The sequence below is a fragment of the Oncorhynchus kisutch genome, unplaced genomic scaffold (genome assembly GCF_002021735.2).
Source record: "Oncorhynchus kisutch isolate 150728-3 unplaced genomic scaffold, Okis_V2 scaffold3902, whole genome shotgun sequence".
NCBI lineage: Eukaryota > Metazoa > Chordata > Actinopteri > Salmoniformes > Salmonidae > Oncorhynchus > Oncorhynchus kisutch.
In genome coordinates, this window is record NW_022265847.1 from 290,801 (window position 1) to 306,206 (window position 15,406).

At 43.5% G+C, this 15,406-nt stretch overlaps 1 pseudogene; it reads right to left on the reverse strand.

Moving 5' to 3' along the window:
* Positions 1-3,576: 3,576 nt before the first annotated feature.
* Positions 3,577-13,890, reverse strand: LOC116372082 (dihydropyrimidinase-related protein 2-like; annotated as a pseudogene).
* Between the last annotated feature and the right edge of the window lie 1,516 nt (positions 13,891-15,406).

Sequence of the window (15,406 nt, forward strand, 5' to 3'; positions counted from 1 at the left end):
AACCTTTCAGAGCAGAGCAGAGTGAGGGAGGGTGTGTAACCTTTCAGAGCAGAGCAGAGTGAGGGAGGGTGTGTAACCTTTCAGAGCAGAGCAGAGTGAGGGAGGGTGTGTAACCTTTCAGAGCAGAGCAGAGTGATGGAGGGTGTGTAACCTTTCAGAGCAGAGCAGAGTGAGGTACGGTGTGTAACCTTTCAGAGCAGAGTGATGGAGGGTGTGTAACCTTTCAGAGCAGAGTGATGGAGGGTGTGTAATCTTTCAGAGCAGAGTAGAGTGATGGAGGGTGTGTAACCTTTCAGAGCAGAGTGATGGAGGGTGTGTAACCTTTCAGAGCAGAGTGATGGAGAGTGTGTAACCTTTCAGAGCGGAGTAGAGTGATGAAGGGTGTGTAACCTTTCAGAGCAGAGCAGAGTGATGGAGGGTGTGTAACCTTTCAGAGCAGAGTGAGGGAGGGTGTGTAACCTTTCAGAGCAGAGCGAGGGAGGGTTTGTAACCTTTCAGAGCAGAGTAGAGTGATGGAGGGTGTGTAACCTTTTAGAGCAGAGTAGAGTGATGGAGGGTATGTAACCTTTCAGAGCAGAGCAGAGTGACGGAGGGTGTGTAACCTTTCAGAGTAGAGTGATGGAGGGTGTGTAACCTTTCAGAGCAGAGTGATGGAGGGTGTGTAATCTTTCAGAGCAGAGTAGAGTGATGGAGGGTGTGTAACCTTTCAGCGCAGAGTGAGGGAGCGTAACCTTTCAGAGCAGAGTGAGGGAGCGTAACCTTTCAGAGCAGAGTGAGGGAGGGTAACCTTTCAGAGCAGAGTGAGGGAGGGTGTGTAACCTTTCAGAGCAGAGTGAGGGAGCGTAACCTTTCAGAGCAGAGTGAGGGAGCGTAACCTTTCAGAGCAGAGTGAGGGAGCGTAAACCTTCAGCGCAGAGTGAGGGAGCGTAACCTTTCAGAGCAGAGTGATGGAGCGTAACCTTTCAGAGCAGAGTGAGGGAGCGTAACCTTTCAGAGCAGAGTGAGGGAGCGTAAACCTTCAGAGCAGTGTGAGGGAGTGTAACCTTTCAGAGCAGAGTGAGGGAGCGTAAACTTTCAGAGCAGAGTGAGGAAGCGTAACCTTTCAGAGCAGAGTGAGGGAGCGTAAACCTTCAGAGCAGAGTGAGGGAGCGTAAACTTTCAGATCACATGAACCATACCCCAGCTGTTACACAACACATTATAATCCTGGGATGACATGGCACCTGTTTCTGTCTGTCTGGTGTGTGTGTGCGTGTATGTGTGCGTGTGCATGTGTGTGTCAGACCAGAGCACCTACGTCACGTGACGCCTTACAGAGGGAACTGGATCCTCCAGCCCTCCAGAGTAGAGGCTCGTTGGCACGCAGCCATGTTCCTAACCTTTCACACACACACACAGTGACGCACACACACACACACACACAAACTCAGATGAGTTAACTATGTACCAATGGAGATGTCACAAACAACAGAGAGACATGTAAGAGACCGACTTGATTTGTGCAGAGTCATATTGAATCTACAGTTGAAGTCAGAAGTTTATTTTCACCTTGGCCAAATACATTTAAACTCAGTTTTTCACAATTCCTGACATTTAATCCTAGTAAAAATTCCCTGTCTTAGGTCAGTTAGGATAACCGCTTTATTTTAAGAATGTGAAATGTCAGAGTAGAGAGAATTATTTATTTCAGATTTTATTTCTTTCATCACATTCCCAGTGGGTCAGGAGTTTACATACACTTAATTAGTATTTGGTAGCATTGCCTTTAAATTGTTTAACTTGGGTCAAATGTTTTGGGTAGCTTCCCACAATAATTTGGAGGAATTTTGGCCCATTCCTCCTGACAGAGCTGGTGTAACTGAGTCAGGTTTGTAGGCCTCCTTGCTCGCACATGCTTTTTCAGTTCTGCCCACAAATTGTCTATAGGCTTGAGGTCAGGGCTTTGTGATGGCCACTCCAATACCTTGACTTTGTTGTCCATAGGCCATTTTGCCACAACTTTCGAAGTATGCTTGGGGTCATTGTCCATTTGGAAGACCCATTTGCGACCCAAGCTTTAACTTCCTGACTGATGTCTTGAGATGTTGCTTCAATATACCCACATACTTTTTCTTCCTCGTGATGCCATCTATTTTGTGAAGTGCACCAGTCCCTACTGCAGCAAAGCACCCCCACACTATGATGCTGCCACTCCTGTGCTTCACGGTTGGGATGGTGTTCTTCGGCTTGCAAGCCTCCCCCCTTTTCCTCCATACACAACGATGGGCATTATGGCCAAACAGTTCTATTTTTGTTTCATCAGAACAGAGGACATTTCTCCAAAAAGTACGATCTTTGTCCCCATGTGCAGTTGCAAACTGTAGTCTGGCTTTTTTTATGGTGGTTTGGAGTCGTGGCTTCTTCCTTGCTGAGTGGCCTTTCAGGTTATGTTGATATTGGACTCATTTTACTGTGGATATAGATACTTGTGTACAGTATCTGTTCCCTCCAGCCTCTTCACAAGGTCCTTTGCTGTTGTTCTGGGATTGATTTGCACTTTTCGCACCAAAGTACATTCATCTCTAGGAGACAGAATGCGTCTCCTTCCAGAGCGGTATGATGGCTGCGTGGTCCCATGGTGTTTATACTTGCGTACTATTGTTTGTACAGATGAACGTGGTACCTTCAGGCCTTTGGAAATTTCTCCAAAGGATGATCCAAACAATTTATTTTCTGAGGTCTTGGCTGATTTCTTTTGATTTTCCCATGATGTCAAGCAAAGAGGCACTGAGTTTGAAGGTAGGCCTTGAAATACATCCACAGCTACACCTCCAATTGACGCAAATTATGTCAATTAGCCTATCAGAAGCTTCTAAAGCCATGACATCATTTTCTGGAATTTTCCAAGCTGTTTAAAGGCACAGTCAACTTAGTGTATGTAAACTTCTGACCCACTGGAATTGTGATACAGTGAATTATAAGTGAAATAATCTGTCTGTAAACAATTGTTGGAAAAAGTACTTGTGTCATACACAAAGTAGATGTCCTAACCGACTTGCCAAAACTATAGTTTGTTTACAATAAATTTGTGGAGTGGTTGAAAAACGAATTTTAAATGACTCCAACCTAAGTGGATGTAAACTTCCGACGTCAACTGTATATAAGACATGTTATGACATTGTCATTACAAATGACAAATATAAACCAATTACACTTTTCCCCCTCAAACTTTATTCAGGACATGCTTACATTAGCTTTCGGGACACAAATCCTATTTCCATTGGACACAGAAACAGTAGAAAAAGACTAAAGATTGACCACTTCATTTGACCTTTTTTACATGACCACTTAACGAATGCAAACAACCTTTCCAAAGGCTGACTGAGTTACACTGTTGAACAAGACAGTTGAACAAGAACAACATTAATGTTGTTGATGTCTATTTAGGCAACAAACAAACAAAATAAAAATGTCCACATTCTCAACTGGACCATGTAAAAGTACAAACGTCGAAGTCTACAAAAAGAGAAAGGAAATGGTAGAAAATTAAATAAAATCATTACAAAGAAGAGTCGGGTTTAAAAAAAAGCGAGAGACTTTTAAAACCACTGTTTTATTGTTCACAGCTCCACGTATCCCTGTGTATCTTGGCTACAACGTGGCTGTTCAATAGCCTGGAATCCTGACTGCTATGCTCTGTTTCACCAAGTCAGTGGAGCATTCAGTATGGCTGAACCAGGCTAGGGTTTCAAAGCACCAGGATGTTTGGTCTTTATATACAAAAAATATAAAAGTCACACAATGAAAGAGGAACATGGCTGTGCTATAAAGACAAAAACACAGATCCAGTATACAGATGATATGGGCTTCCCTGTACCTCCTATATAGACATGAAGGATTGGTGAAGTTCCTATTCTGACTGACTGAATAGAAGGATTGGTGAAGTTCCTATTCTGACTGACTGAATAGAAGGATTGGTGAAGTTCCTATTCTGACTGACTGAATAGAAGGATTGGTGAAGTTCCTATTCTGACTGACTGAATAGAAGGATTGGTGAAATTATTACTCTGACTGACTGAATAGAAGGATTGGTGAAATTATTACTCTGACTGACTGAATAGAAGGATTGGTGAAGTTCCTATCCTGACTGAATAGAAGGATTGGTGAAGTTCCTATCCTGACTGAATAGAAGGATTGGTGAAGTTCCTATCCTGACTGACTGAATAGAAGGATTGGTGAAGTTCCTATCCTGACTGAATAGAAGGATTGGTGAAGTTCCTATCCTGACTGAATAGAAGGATTGGTGAAGTTCTTATCCTGACTGACTGAATAGAAGGATTGGTGAAGTTCTTATTCTGACTGAATAGAAGGATTGGTGAAGTTCTTATTCTGACTGAATAGAAGGATTGGTGAAGTTCTTATCCTGACTGAATAGAAGGATTGGTGATGTTGTTATTCTGACTGAATAGAAGGATTGGTGAAGTTCTTATTCTGACTGAATAGAAGGATTGGTGAAGTTCTTATCCTGACTGAATAGAAGGATTGGTGATGTTGTTATCCTGACTGAATAGAAGGATTGGTGATGTTGTTATTCTGACTGAATAGAAGGATTGGTGAAGTTGTTACTCTGACTGACTGAATAGAAGGATTGGTGAAGTTCTTATCCTGACTGAATAGAAGGATTGGTGAAGTTCCTATCCTGACTGAATAGAAGGATTGGTGAAGTTCCTATCCTGACTGAATAGAAGGATTGGTGAAGTTCTTATTCTGACTGACTGACTGAATAGAAGGATTGGTGAAGTTCCTATCCTGACTGAATAGAAGGATTGGTGAAGTTCCTATCCTGACTGAATAGAAGGATTGGTGAAGTTCTTATCCTGACTGAATAGAAGGATTGGTGAAGTTCTTATCCTGACTGAATAGAAGGATTGGTGAAGTTCCTATCCTGACTGAATATAACATGGAAGCAAAGTTAGCTCACCTACATTGGGATAAAACACCATAATAATAGTAAGACAAGTGTGACTAGAGGACTGTCCCTACAGTCTGTTCCCAGTAACAGTAATACGCACTTATTTTCCTTGTTGTATTTGTAATGAGTAACGATTAAGAGGAAAAGTCATGCATAACAGTAAGAGACGGTAAGATGAAGCCTAAATAGCCTACAGCCATGACTAAATAACAACAGAGAGAGACAACAAGTTCGCGTCAGTCTGAAATGGCCCTCTATTCCCTAGATAGCGCACTACTTTTGTCCTCTAGTGCACTATCTAGGGAATAGAGTTCCATGTTGGACTCAACTACAGAGTTTCTTAGAAGCATTGAAGCGAAAGCAGAAGCAGGCATCACTACGACGAGAGAGAGAGAGAGCTGAGAGGCATTCTGTGGTCTAAAGAGAACTACTTTCATCTAGGACTCATGTATCACCATGTTAGTAAAGCTATAGTGAAGCTGAGGAGACGATGAGAGAGACGGTTATCTGACTGAGGAGACAGAGACTGTTTAAGCTGCATGCTATGGAGATCTGACAGGGACAGTTGACTATTGAGGGCTGATGAGATAAATTGATTGAGGAATTGATCACAATATTGATAAAGGATAACAGATCAAAGTACTAAGTTAGTGGGTTTTATCAGTTGGTGTGTCTACCATAGAAATAGAATGACTGGTAACTACTAGTGGTAATTGTAGTTCTATGCTGTATACTGGTGGTAACTACTTGTGGTAAATGTAGTTCTAATCTGTATACTGTTTTACAGTTGTATCTGAGAGGAGGATTGCATGTTCAGGTTTCACTGTTGAGTTTAGTTCTGGAAGCCGGGTGAGATTTGTTTTGATTGATGTAGTTGGTTGTTGCTACAGTAGTTGATTTATTTTTCTCCCTACAGCAGACGTGAGGAGCAAGGAGCTCCCAGGTTCACGACAGGGAGGTGATATTGGAGCGGCCACCGGGTGGCGCCACGATCCTCTGTGCTGAGCGTCGTGGGATGTGGTCGTCAATCTGAGTTCCTGTATCGGAGAACAAGAACAAAGATCTGTTACAAACAATTGAGTACATTTTGGGTTCTGATAGGAGTAAGACAGTATAACTATGATTGAAATAACCATTGTACAGCTTCCCAAATCCCTGACCTTAGATGTAACTACAGCTATACTGTAGCTATAATTGGTCCTGTGTGGTTCAACAGAGACAGTAAACAGAGCTAGAGGTTAGACTGTAATAAGACTGACAGGATAAAACAGGACTCCCAATTAGAAAGATGATTGGCTGAAACAAGGGAATGGGAGTGAGATGGTCAGAGTGAGAGAGAAGGAGAGAGAGGGAGGAAGATGGAGAGAGTGGAAGAGAGGGAGATGGGGGGGAGAGAGAGTGAGAAGGGGGAGAGAGATTAGGATGCTTATAGACAGAGACACCGAGAGAAAAGGAAGGACAAATAAATAATTAAATAATACAACCCTGACATCAAGACAAAAGGAGACAGTTTCCTGTCTGGTACTTCCAGAGAGTGAAAGAGATTTGATCTTAATGAGAATAACCCTGTATAGAATAACCCTGTATAGAATAACCCTGTATAGAATAACCCTGTATAGAATAACCCTGTATAGAATAACCCTGTATAGAATAACCCTGTATAGAATAACCCTGTATAGAATAACCCTGTATAAATAAAGGTTCAATTAAAAAAGTGAGGAGAAACATCCACACCCAGTAAAGAGTAGACGAAGCTTACCCATACCGGATAGGGTGAAACCAGACTGGTGCAGGTTCCTGGTGGGGCCGAGGGGGCCCTTCCCTGGGCACTGGGGCCCCCTGCTGGAGGGAGTGGCCGGCACTGACTTAGTCATGCTGATGACATCATGGACCGGTCCATCATAGTTCCCTCGGGGGACGCCACGGGCATCAGCCATCTGGAGAGGGAGGAGAATGTTATGTAAAGGATAATGTAAATATTAAGCCATCTGGAGAGAATGTCATGTAAAGGATAATGTAAATATTCAGCCATCTGGAAAGAATGTCATGTTAGGATAATGTAGATCATCAACCATCTGGAGAGAATGTCATGTTAGGATAATGTAGATCATCAACCATCTAGAGAGAATGTCATGTTAGGATAATGTAGATCATCAACCATCTGGAGAGAATGTCATGTTAGGATAATGTAGATCATCAACCATCTAGAGAGAATGTCATGTTAGGATAATGTAGATCATCAACCATCTGGAGAGAATGTAATGTAAAGGGTAATGTAGATTGTCAAGCATCTGGAGAGAATGTCATGTTAGGATAATGTAGATCATCAACCATCTGGAGAGAATGTCATGTTAGGATAATGTAGATCATCAACCATCTGGAGAGAATGTCATGTTAGGATAATGTAGATCATCAACCATCTGGAGAGAATGTCATGTTAGGATAATGTAGCTCGTCAAGCATCTGGAGAGAATGTCATGTTAGGATAATGTAGATCATCAACCATCTGGAGAGAATGTCATGTTAGGATAATGTAGATCATCAACCATCTGGAGAGAATGTCATGTTAGGATAATGTAGAACATCGACCATCTGGAGAGAATGTCATGTTAGGATAATGTAGATCGTCAAGCATCTGGAGAGAATAATGTAGCCTTAATGTAGCCTCACTAAAAAGTGATTTACTGTGTAATATACAGTAAGTAAATGGTGGAAAGAAAGTTATGCCACATTTGTAAAAGCACAAGTTGCGATGGACCTTTATACTATCACACTCTTATCTCTGCATAGCCATTAGCCCATAGCCGTTAGCCATTAGCTGTTAGCCATTAGACCTTAGCCGTTAGCCATTAGCTGTTAGCCATTAGCCGTTAGACATTAGCCGTTAGTGTTTAAATTGCTGCAATTGCACTTCAAAAGCACAGTTTCTTAAAAACCTAATGTGGTAGAGTTTCAGGCCTCTGTCTGTAAAGTTTACCTCTCGCTCTAGGTGACTTCTGCAACAGGATAATGACAGGGCCATTTGAGGATGGATTGTTCTTATTCCTCTTTAGCTCTCAGCTCTTACCTTTCACTGGTTCTCTGATTTTATCTCTTACCCTGCTGCGGGCTTTGAGAAATTATACAACTGAATGGTGGCAAACGCTTTAAGACAATGAAATGTCCCCCTTGCTTCAAGTGAGATCTGCAACACGATAATGACGAGGACATTTAACACCCCTACTGCTTCTCTTTCTGGACAGAACATCTTTGTCCTCATTAGCTTATTAAATTCCCAAGCTGGCCCCATTCCATCATGCCCACCTAATCAACCCCTTCGTTCAACCCCCTGGGATATATCACTCCGGTAAAACCTTTTGGCACAAAACGGTCACGTGAATTACATAAGTGGATGCCACACATTGGTGGTGGATGAGGTGAGTTCTCCCTTACTATCTAAAGCTCTTTGAGTACCTCAGTAGGTAAAAAGGCGCTACGTTAATCCAATGTAATATTATTTGTATTAGCCGTTAGCTCCGAGCTCTTACCCTGCTTCTGTAATTTATCCCACCTGCTCCTCTTTTTTGTTGGTACTGTAGGTCCATTTTCTCATCAGCTCTTACCCTGCTAGCATTAGCCTCTAGCTATTACCCTGCAAGCATTAGCCTCTAGCTCCTACCCTGTTAGTATTAGCCCCTAGCTATTACCCTGCAAGCATTAGCCTCTATCTTCTACCCTGTTAGTATTAGCCCCTAGCTATTACCCTGCTAGCATTAGCCCCTAGCTATTACCCTGCTAGCATTAGCCTCTAGCTCTTACCCTGCTAGCATTAGCCCCTAGCTATTACCCTGCTAGCATTAGCCTCTATCTCCTACCCTGTTAGTATTAGCCCCTAGCTATTACCCTGCAAGCATTAGCCCCTAGCTGTTACCCTACAAGAATTAGCCCCTAGCTATTACCGTACAAGCATTAGCCCCTAGCTATTACCGTACAAGCATTAGCCCCTAGCTGTTACCCTACAAGCATTAGCCCCTAGCTATTACCCTACAAGCATTAGCCCCTAGCTATTACCCTGCTGTGCTTTTACCCTGCAAGCATTAGCCACCTTCTCCTACCCTGCTGTGCTTTTACCCTGCAAGCATTAGCCACTATTTCCTACCCTGCTGTGCTTTTACCCTGCAAGCATTAGCCACTATTTCCTACCCTGCTGTGCTTTTACCCTGCAAGCATTAGCCACTACCTCCTACCCTGCTGTGCTTTTACCCTGCAAGCATTAGCCCTAAGTCCTACCCTGCTGTGCTCTTACCCTGCTAGCATTAGCCACTATATCCTACCCTGCTGTGCTCTTACCCTGCTAGCATTAGCCCCTAGCTCTTACCCTGCTAGCATTAGCCACTATCTCCTACCCTGCTGTGCTTTTACCCTGCCAACATTAACCCCTAGCTCTTACTCTGGTTAGCCTTCACCACTATTCTCTTACCCTGCTGGTTGTTAGCCCCTAGCTCTTACCCCGATTAGCCATAATCTCTCTTCTCTTACCCTGCTGGTTGTTAGCCCCTAGCTCTTACTATGGTTAGCCTTCATCTCTCTTCTCTTACCCTGCTTGTTGTTAGCCCCTAGCTCTTACCCTGGTTAGCCTTCATCTCTCTTCTCTTACCCTGCTTGTTGTTAGCCCCTAGCTCTTACCCTGGTTAGCCATAATATCTCTTCTCTTACCCTGCTGGTTGTTAGCCCCTAGCTCTTACCCTGATTAGCCATAATCTCTCTTCTCTTACCCTGCTGGTTGTTAGCCCCTAGCTCTTACCCTGGTTAGCCTTCATCTCTCTTCTCTTACCCTGCTGGTAGTTATCCCCTAGCTCTTACCCTGGTTAGCCTTCATCTCTCTTCTCTTAACCTGGTTAGCTTACATCTCTCTTCTCTTAACCTGGATAGCCTTCATCTCTCTTCTCTTAACCTGGTTAGCCTACATCTCTCTTCACTTACACTGGTTAGCCTACATCTCTCTTCTCTTACCCTGGTTAGCCTTCATATCTCTTCTCTTACACTGGTTAGCCTTCATATCTCTTCTCTTAACCTGGTTAGCCTTCATATCTCTTCTCTTACCCTGGTTAGCCTTCATCTCTCTTCTCTTACCCTGGTTAGCCTTCATCTCTCTTCTCTTAACCTGGTTAACCTTCATCTCTCTTCTCTTACCCTGGTTAGCCTTCATCTCTCTTCTTCTCTCTTCTCTCACCCTGGTTAGCCTTCCTCTCTCTTCTCTCACCTTGCTGCGTGCTTTGATCCTCTTGTAGATGAAGTCAGGATAAGCCTTCCTGGGTACGAAGCGTCCAGAGCCCTCTGTGACGTTCAGCTTTCCCCCCTCCAGGACGATCTTCCCCTGGCTGATCACCACAACCGGGGCTCCCCGGACCTCCATGCCCTCAAAGATGTTAATCTCCACTGTCTGGAAACACACACAAGGACAGAATAATGAACATCCAGCTCAGACATGATATCATCATCATTACACCCTTACAGACAGACCGACAAAACTCCTCCCTGACAGGCAGACAGACACATTGGAGAGGAATGTCTGAATGATGTCTGGAGGTTGACTGTGAAAGAGAAGGAGGGTGTGTGTGTGTGTACCAGTGCGTGGGTCGCGGCTGAGATGGTCTTGGTCTCCTTGGGGTTCCAGATCACGATGTCTGCGTCTGACCCCACAGCAATCCTTCCTTTACGAGGATACAGGTTGAACAGCTTGGCAGCGTTGGTGCTCGTCACCGCAACAAACTCATTCTCATCCATCTTGCCTGTCGCCTGGGGAATACGGAACAACACATTATCTTCACAATCAGGAGAGAGCTGTCTTTTATACAACAATGCAAAGACGTTACTGTTAAAGACATATCGCATCACTGTGAAAACCAGTGAAGAAGAAGAGAAGAAGAGAAGAGGAAATAGGAAGAAGAAGAAGAGGAATAGGAAGAAGAGAAGGAAGAATAAGAAGAAGAACAGAAGAAAGAAGAGGAAAGAAGAAGAAGAAGAATAGGGGAAGAAGAAGAAGAAAAAGAAGAAAGAAGAATAATAGGAAGAAGAATAGAAGAATAGGAAGAAGAAGAATAGGAAGAAGAAGAATAAAGGAAGAAGAAGAGAATAGGAAAGAAGAAGAAGAAGAAGAATAGGAAAGAAGAAGAAGGAAGAAGAATAGGAAGAAGAAGGAAGAGAAAATAAGAATAGGAAGAAGAAAAGAAGAAAAGAATAGGAAGAAGAAGAAGAAGAAGAAGAAGAAGATAGGAAGAAGAAAGAAGAAGAAGAAATAGGAAGAAGAAGAAGAAAAGAAGAATAGGAAGAAGAAGAAGAAGAGAGAAGAATAGAAGAAGAAGAAGAAGAGAGAAGAAGAAGAATAGGAAGAAGAAGAAGACGATAGGAAGAAGAAGAAGAAGAATAAGAAGAAGAAGAAGAAGAAGAAAAAATAGGAAGAGAAGAAGAATAGGAAGAAGAAGAAGAAGAATAGGGAAGAAGAAGAAGAAGAATAGGAACAAGAAGAAGAAAGAAGAATAGGAAGAAGAAAGAAGAAAGAATAGGAAGAAGAAAGAAAAGGAAGATAGGAAGAAGAAGAAGAAAGAATAGGAAGCAAGAAGAAGAAGAAGAAGAAGAATAAGGAAAAGAAGAAGAAGAAGAATAGGAAAGAAGAAATAGGAAGAAGAAGAAGAAGATTAGGAAGAGAGAAAAAGAAGAAGAAATAGGTAAGAGAAGAAGAAGAAGAAAAAATAGGAAGAAGAAGAAAGAAGAATAGGATAGAGAAGAAGAAGAAGAATAGGAAGAAGAAGAAGAAGAGTAGGAAGAAGAAGAAAGAAGAAGTAGGAAGAAGGGAAAGAAGAAGAAGAATAGGAAGAAAGAAGACAGAATAGGAAAGCTAGAGGAAGAAGAAGAAGAAATAGGAAGAAGAAGAGAAGAAGAATAGGACGAAAGAAGAAGAAGAATAGGAAGAAGAAGAAGAAGAAGAAGCAACAACAACAGAACCAGGGGTGTCCTACAGGTGGACTAGCTGTCTAAACTGCTGCCTCCAGATCATATATACAGCATGGCCTTGAATCAGGCCAACTACAGAACTCTTTATTTCCCACTGTAAAGCACACATACCACAGCCTTCTCCCAGACGATGGCTAGCCTCTCCTCGATGCCGTTAGTTCCCTCAGGGATGAGGGTGAAGTTGTCTTCCCAACAGCCTTCTGGCCGTCGAGAAGGTGCTGTGGCCACTGGCCGTCACCTGAAGGTCTCCACTGTGGACCAAGAGAACAGGACAGTCAGACCACTGTGGACCAAGAGGACAGGACAGTCAGACCACTGAGGACCAAGAGAACAGGACAGTCAGACCACTGAGGACCAAGAGAACAGGACAGTCCAGACCACTGAGGACCAAGAGAACAAGACAGTCAGACCACAGCACAGTGAGTCACCATCTAAGAGAACAACACAGTGAGTCACAATAAGGGATGACTAAAAGAACAACAGTGAGTCATCATCAGGACGACTAAGAGAACAACAGTGAGTCATCATCAGGGATGACTAAGAGAACAACACAGTGAGTCACCATCAGGGATGACAAGAGAACAACACAGTGATTCACTATCAGGGATGAATAAGAGAACAACACAGTGAGTCACCATCAGGGATGACTAAGAGAACAACAGTGAGGTCACCATCAGGGATGACTAAGAACAACACAATGAGTCATCATCAGGGATGACTAAGATGAGCAACACAGTGAGGTCACCAGCAGGGATGACTAAGAGAACAACACAGTGAGTCACCATCAGGGATGACAAGAGAACATCACAGTGAGTCACCATAAGGGGATGACTAGAGAAACACACAGTGAGTCACCATCAGGTGATGATTAGAGAACAACACAGTGAGTCCACCATCAGGGATGAGTAAGAGAACAACACAGTGAGTCACCATCAGGGATGACTAAGAGAACAACACAGTGAGTCCCATCAGGGATGATTAAGAGAACAACAGTGAGTCACCATCAGGGATGACTAGAGAACACAACACAGTGAGTCACCATCAGGGATGACTAAGAGAACAACACAGTGAGTCACCATCAGGGATGAATAAGAGAACAACAGTGAGTCACTATCAGGGATGACTAAGAGAACAGAAGCTGATTCACTAATTAATAATCTGTTTTCTTCGGTTGTTTTAGGGTGTCCGTGAGAGCTATTCAAGGGTGTCCGGTGAGAGCTTTCAAGGGTGTCCGTGAGAGCTTTCAACGGTGTCCGTGAGAGTTCGAAGTTCTGCTAGATGCAGCAAAGTAATTCAGGTATAATTCAGAAATGTTCTGTCTTCATTCTGGTGTCTGTGTCTCTATGGCTACGTTCACACAGGGAGCCCAAATTCTGATCTTTTGCATCAACACATCTTTTGTATTTTCTGACCAATCAAATCAGATCTTTTGTCAATAAATGGGAAAGATCAGAATGGGGCTGCCTGTGTAAACGCAGCTTATGTGTTCTCACCAGGAAAGCAGGGAGTTGAGGTAGTCAGGGGTGCTGGGGTCTGGGCTGAGGGGCGGGGACATGACGAACGCTGCTGCCTTAGCCCAGTTCTTACTCCAATAGTGTGATCCGTCTGTCCCAAGGCTGGCTGTGATTGGCTCGCCATAAACCACCATGCCTGAAAATCATCCAATGAAAAAAGACAAGCATTTGTACAAGAAAAAGCAGTTTTTTCAGACATTTTTTTGCCAGGTCAACAACAAATGTGTTTAGCCATCAAAGTTAACAAAGAATGTATGATACAGAAATTATTTCCAAATAAAGTTGTTATTGAATCACTAACCCATTCTCACCCTTCTTCCTGGCCTTGGCGATGACATCAGCAGCCGACTTGCTCATCACCTTGGTGATGTAGAGAGGACAGTTGGCCTGCTTGGCGATGGTGATGGCCCGGTACACTGCCTCTGTCTCCACCTAGTGGTCACAAATTAAACACCTTACTGTAACATCTAACCAACATTTATTTTTTATTTAACTCGGCAAGTCAGTTAAAGAACAAATTCTTATTTACAATGACAGAATAGGAACAGTGGGTTAACTGCCTTGTCAGCAGTTCACGTTTACCTTGTCAGCTCGGGGATTCAATATAGCAACCTTTCGGTTACTGGCCCAACGCTCTAACCACTAGGCTACCTGCTCTAACCACTAGGCTACCTGGCTCTAACCACTAGGCTACCTGCTCTAACCACTAGGCTACCTGCTCTAACCACTAGGCTACCTGCTCTAACCACTAGGCTACCTGCTCTAACCACTAGGCTACCTGGCTCTAACCACTAGGCTACCTGCTCTAACCACTAGGCTACCTGCTCTAACCACTAGGCTACCTGCTCTAACCACTAGACTACCTGCTCTAACCCCTAGGCTACCTGCTCTAACCTAGGCTACCTGCTCTAACCACTAGGCTACCTGGCTCTAACCACTAGACTACCTGCTCTAACCACTAGGCTACCTGCTCTAACCACTAGGCTACCTGCTCTAACCACTAGGCTACATGCTCTAACCACTAGGCTACCTGCTCTAACCACTAGGCTACCTGGCTCTAACCACTAGACTACCTGCTCTAACCACTAGGCTACCTGCCTCTAACCACTAGGCTACCTGCTCTAACCACTAGGCTACCTGTTCTAACCACTAGGCTACCTGCTCTAACCACTAGGCTACCTGCTCTAACCACTAGGCTACCTGCTCTAACCACTAGGCTACCTTCTGTAACCACTAGGCTACCTGCTCTAACCACTAGGCTACCTTCTGTAACCACTAGGCTACCTGCTCTAACCACTAGGCTACCTGCTCTAACCACTAGGCTACCTGCTCTAACCACTAGGCTACCTGCTCTAACCACTAGGCTACCTGCTCTAACCACTAGGCTACCTGCTCTAACCACTAGGCTACCTGCTCTAACCACTAGGCTACCTGCTCTAACCACTAGGCTACCTGCTCTAACCACTAGGCTACCTTCTGTAACCATTAGGCTACCTGCAGCCACAATCACAGTTTCTACTAGGTACAACAGCCACAAAGTCAAAATTGGCAATATCGTAATTTTTTAATGTATTTTAAGTTAGTTTAAGTAAGGTTTGCAGTGTGGTTAAGGTTAGGATTCAGGTTACACACCAAAAGTGTCCATAGGAGAACACTTTTTGATTCCAGGTAGAACCCTTTTTTGTTCCAGGTAGAACTCTTTGGGTTCCATGTAAAAGCCTCTGTAGAAAGGGTTCGACATTGAACCGAAAAGGGTTCTACCTGAACCAAAAGGTTCTACCTGGAACCAAAAGGGTTCTAAAGCCATATAACTATTTTTGGTCCAGTAGAACCCTTTTGGTTTCATGTAAAACCCTCTGTAGAAAGGGTTCTACATGGAACGAAAAGGGTTCTACCTGGAACCAAAAATAGTTATACGGCTGTAGAACCCTTTTTAGGTTCTAGATAA